Consider the following 5,397-nt stretch of genomic DNA (forward strand, 5'->3'; position numbering starts at 1 on the left):
ACCCGCCACCTTAGGTGTATGTGGCTGGCGCCTTAGCCACTTGAGCCACAGGCACCGAGCCTGCAACATTTTTTTTAAATGTTTTTTTTGAGACAGAGTTTCACTACATCACCCTGGGTAGAGTGCCACAATGTCACAGCTCATAGCAATCTGAGTCTTGGGTTTAAGCAAATCTCTTGCCTCAGCCTCCTAAGTAGCTGGGACTACAGGCACCCACCACAATGCCTGGCTATATTTTTGGTTGTAGTTGTCATTGTTGTTTGGCAGTCCCAGCCTGGGTTCAAACCCGTCAGCTCCAGTGTATGTGGCTGGCGCCCTAACTGCTGACCTATAGGCACCGAGCCAACATTTTTATATACTTGATACTTTTATTTGTAAAATGTTAAAAATTTGAGTATTTGTGATTCAATAAGGACTTTTTATTAATATTTCTATTTATTATCAACACATAATTGTACATATTGATGGGGTACAGTGTGACATTTCAATGCACGTATATATTGTATAATAATCAAATAAGGGTAATTAACATATTCATCACTTTAAACAGTTAGTATCTCTTTGTAGTAATAACATTCAAAATTTTCTTTTATCTGTCTTGACCTGTGTACTACATAGTTATCTGCTCTTATCACCCTGCTGTGTAGTAGGACACCAGAACTCATTCTTCCCGTCTAACAGGACTTGCGACCCACTGACCAGCCTCTCCCTTCCTTCCCCTGTCTCTCATAACCACTATTCGTACTCTACCTCTATGAAATCAGCTTTTTTTAGATTCCACATATGAGTGAGATCATGCAGTGGTTGACATTCTGTGCCGAGCTTACTTCATTTAACACAATGTCCTCCAGGTTCATCCATTAATACATATTAAAACTCCAGTTCTGGGGTGGTGTCTGTAGCTCAAAGGAGTAAGGTGCCGGCCCCATATGCTGGAGGTGGCAGGGTCAAACCCAGTTCCGGCCAAAAACTGCCAAATAAATAAATAAATAAATCTCCAGTTCTTGCCTTCTCTAGTCAGACCACTGCCACCATCGGTTACTGAGTGTTTGGGCTGTACCCGATGCTTTGCTAAGCTTTTATACACACTATTTCATTTGATTCTTAAATACTCTATCAAGAAGGTACCACCATTATCCCCTCCCTTTTATAGATGAGGAAACTGAGATACAAAGATTAAGTAATGTCTCCAAGATCATACAGCTAGTGAGTGACAGAGGCAAGAGTCATACACACTAGGTTCCCAACTCACAACTGGAAGCCCTGAAGAAAATTTTAAGACATTGAGACCAATTAGCCAGGCATGGTGGCACATGCCTGTAGTCCCAGCTACTTGGGAGGCTGAGGCAAGAGGATCACTTGAGTCCAGGAGTTTGAGGTTGCTGTGAACTAGGACACAGCACTCCACCCAGGGTGACATGGTGACACTATCTCAAAAAAAAGATAGACATTGAAGCAAGCCCATGATGGAGATGGGCTGGGACCCCTCCAACATAGCCCCTAAGAGGGGATCTCACCACCAGGGAAGAGGGGCTCGTGAGGCTGCAGAGCTCAAAAGAGACAGCTTCTGTCGCTCACCTTCTAGTGGAGAATTTGGGTACTTTGCTTGGATGCTCAAAGCATTTTTTACAGCTACTATCTTGTCTGTAGCCCTAGGCAAATTGGGAACAAGTAAAAATAATTCTTTCTAGTTTCAGCTCCAGAGGCTTGCTGGAGGCTTAGGCTCTGTGGTCCACACCTGGCTTCTGTAGAAACCACAACAAAGAACAGTTAACATTTATATAACAGTTGCTAGAGTCCCTACCCTTCCAAGCGCTTTAAATATGCTAACAAATCCCTGCCACACTCCTATGGAGTAGACATGTTATTAACCCATTTTAGAGATGATAAATTTGAAGCATGGAACAAAAGTAGATGTCCAAAGTCACACACCTAGGAAGAGAAGGAACCTGGGTCCCAGCTAAAGTCAGTGCTCATGGCTTCTGCCAAGCCAGGAGAGGACTCAAAGCTGCCTGGTGGTTCTCAGCTCCCCTCAGGAGAACTTTATCTTAGTACTTTCCCTAACCAGGTGAGTTAAATGAAGATTTCTCTGACCCCTACCCCCAATCCAGAGGCACAAAAGGAGACCGGCAGTAGAGGCTTCTGGCTTCAGTGCCTCTGCCAGTAACTTCTCCAAGATCACACAGCTAGGGAACTGGGTTCCCTATTCACAACGGGCAGCACTAAAGAAAATTTTAGACACTAAGGCAAGCCCATGGTGGAGATGTGTTGGAACCCCTCAAAGTCCTTATATGGGTATCTTACCACCAAGGGGCTACTGAGGCTACAGAGCCACAAGAGCCTGTGTTCTAATACCCTGCACTCGCTAAACTTGATCTTTGGGTCTTTGTTTCTTACAAACTAGCAATAACTCCTAGGCGGTTTGCTATCAAATCTAATCACCCCCACACCCCCTTGCTGCTTGCTAAGGCTGTGGCTGGCCCAGCCCTAACAAACCACAGGAAACTTACATGCTTATCTTCAACCAAAAGAGGAGAAGACTTCCTGGTCTGCCCACCTGATAGAGCCCACTATGCACAGCCACACAGACATCCACTGGACAAGTGGGAAAGCTGGCCTTTCCCGAGGGCTCCACCCACATTCTGCCACCTGCCCTGTGGAGAAGTGTCAGGTCTTGTCTTCATGGCAAGGTCTTGGCCACGCTTCCTCACCTCTCCCAAGGTGACATCCTGACATGGGATCTGTTGAGACAGTCCTAAAGGTAGGACTCTCTGGTGACAGAATGAAAATCGAATGAGGCTTGTTTTCCTTTCTGCTATAGAGAAAGAAAAAGAAAAAGGGGGGAAAACCAATTTCCGTTACTGTTCACTGACCTCCCCAGTTGGCCAAGGCTTGGTGTTCAGTGGTCTTAGTTCCTCATTTTGTCTGGGGGTGTGGGTGGTGGCAGTGGTTAGCTAAAGGCTTCTCTATAGTGCAGGGGCCAAACCCAAGAAGGCATTTAGCTAAAGGTGTCCCAGGGGACAGGTAGGGAAGGGTGGAGAGAAGCTGGGGCTTCCTGGATGGGAGAGAGGTGGATTCTACTAATCTGGGCAGATTAAAGGGGAGACATCCTCATGTAGTGGAGACCTGTGCCTTTCTTTTTTTTTTTTCTTTTTGAGTCAGAGCCTCAAGTTGTCCCCCTGGGTAGAGTGCCATGGCATCACAGCTCACAGCAACCTCCAACTCCTGGGCTCAAGCGAGTCTCCTGCCTCAGCCTCCCAAATAGCTGGGACCACAGGCACCTACCACAATGTCTAGCTATTTTTTGGTTGCAACCATCATTGTTGGTTTGGCGGGCCCAGGCTGGATTTGAACCCACCACCTTAGGTGTATGTGGCTGGTGTCTTAGCCACTTGAGCCACAGGTGCTGAGCCGACCTGTGCCTTTCTAAGCAGGGCTCTGGAAGTTGCAGGTGTCTGGGGGCATTGTTGGTGCCTGGCAGTCAGATGTCTCTGTATTCAGGAGGGGCGTAGGGGCGACAATCAGGTTGAAAGAACAAGAGGGGAGCAGGATGTTCTAAGCTCTTTACATGGCTATATATACAAAAATGAGAAAACATCTTGTAACAAAGAATAGAGGACCCTGACCCAGATTATTAGGGGAGTGTAATTTCCTCAACTCCTTCTACTGTCACCAGCACCCGATTAATACCTCAGGGACAATCTCTAACTATAAGACCTTGAAAATATGAACAAGGGCCCCTATGGCAGAGCCTGCAGGCAAAGTAGACACTTACAAGGTGAAACCTTGAAGTCCAATAGTTCCCTCACACAGCAAAAGCGGCAATGTTAATAATGGTGGCTATTTATGGACCACCTCAGTCTCATGGCCCATTTTTCTGCAACCAAGCAGGCCACTGGATTCTAGTAAAGCCCAACAGAGGGGAAAAGGAAATTTCAGTAATAATTAATATTGGAGTTCTCAGCAGTAGGGCCAAGGTGGGGTCAGAGCATGATTTCACTTGATTTAGAAAACTAAAGAGATCTGCATTTCCTGGCTCCTTGGTGAAGTGGAGCACATTCCTATCTGTTATTTAGGGATCAGTGAGGTAAGGGAAGTAGTTACAGTGATCTTCAAATCACCAAGCAGCTGAAGAAGCTGCCAAGGCTCTGCCCTCCTCTATTTGCCTTTAGTGGACCAAAGACAAATTAGCCCAGCACCTCCTGAGCCAGAGTTTGCAACGCAGACTCTGCAAAAATGTTTGCTTGGGGAGCAGCACTGTTCTTTATCTCAGCAGGTGTAATTCCATCACATGATTGTCTTGGATCTGCTTTTCCCTGCTCCAGCCTAAGCTTGCTAACTCAGAAAACTCAGCTGAGAAGTAGTCTTTCTCTGTGTCCGCCCAGTAAACACTGGAAGCCTTTTTACATAGACTGTAATAAGCATCTTCTGACTGCTGGTGTTAGAGAAGGCTTCTCTCCCTACCCCTGAAGCCAGCCTGGTCCCTGCAGGCTGCCCTTCCCTGTCCTAAGCTCTATAGATCACCAATAGACCAAAGAAAGAAGATCAGGGCCTTTGAGGAGGCACAGCTGTGTCTGTGTTGGAAACTTCCAGTACAACCTGCAGTTTAAGGTTACCTCAGACAGGTAACTTTCATCTTTTGGAAACTGTGACGAGGACACCAAAAGGAGGGGCCTCCAGCCCAAGCCTAGAAAGCTGAGCCATTCAGCCCAGGAGCAGAGACAAGGTGAGTCTTGTCACTGCCAGCTTCCCTGTACCGGCTCATGCCTAAAGGACATGTAGGGACCTGGGAACCCAGGTCAGGGTCTGGCCTTCCTCCTTCAGGCTACAGGTATTCCCTCTGGATGTTTGTGTCAGGAAGAAGCTAGATGGGAGACTCTGGGGACTCTGCGCAGCCCTGCAGGGACTAAGAGAACAGATACTATGGTTGAGTTCCAGGGATTCCTCAATGGCAGAGTCAGATCCTCATGCTCACCTGAATGTTTCACCTGCTCTAAGTTCTCTTAAAAGCATTTTCATTCAGTGAGTTCTCAATATGAACACATTTCAGGTTAATGTGAGGGTTCAAACAACTAGGTTACAATGTTTGCATTTGTTAAGTAGAGTCCCTCTTTCAGTTGTGTCCCACACCCAAGAGGTGTGCCATACACCCTTACATTGTGCCCATTCAGTGGGAGCACACCAATCCCCCTCCCTCCTCCCCTCTTCCCCCAAACTCCCCCCCCCACTTGATTTGAGTTTTTCTCTTACGTGGATGTATATTAGATCATCTACTGGCTTCATATTAGTGTTGAACACATTGGATATTTGCTTTGGCATTCTTGTGGTGTATTACTAAAAAGAATGTGCTTCAGCTCCATCCAGGCTAATACAAAAGATGTAAAGTGGCTCGGCGCC

This window comes from Otolemur garnettii, unplaced genomic scaffold (genome assembly GCF_000181295.1).
Source record: "Otolemur garnettii isolate 467f Iridium unplaced genomic scaffold, OtoGar3 scaffold00115, whole genome shotgun sequence".
Taxonomy (NCBI): domain Eukaryota; kingdom Metazoa; phylum Chordata; class Mammalia; order Primates; family Galagidae; genus Otolemur; species Otolemur garnettii.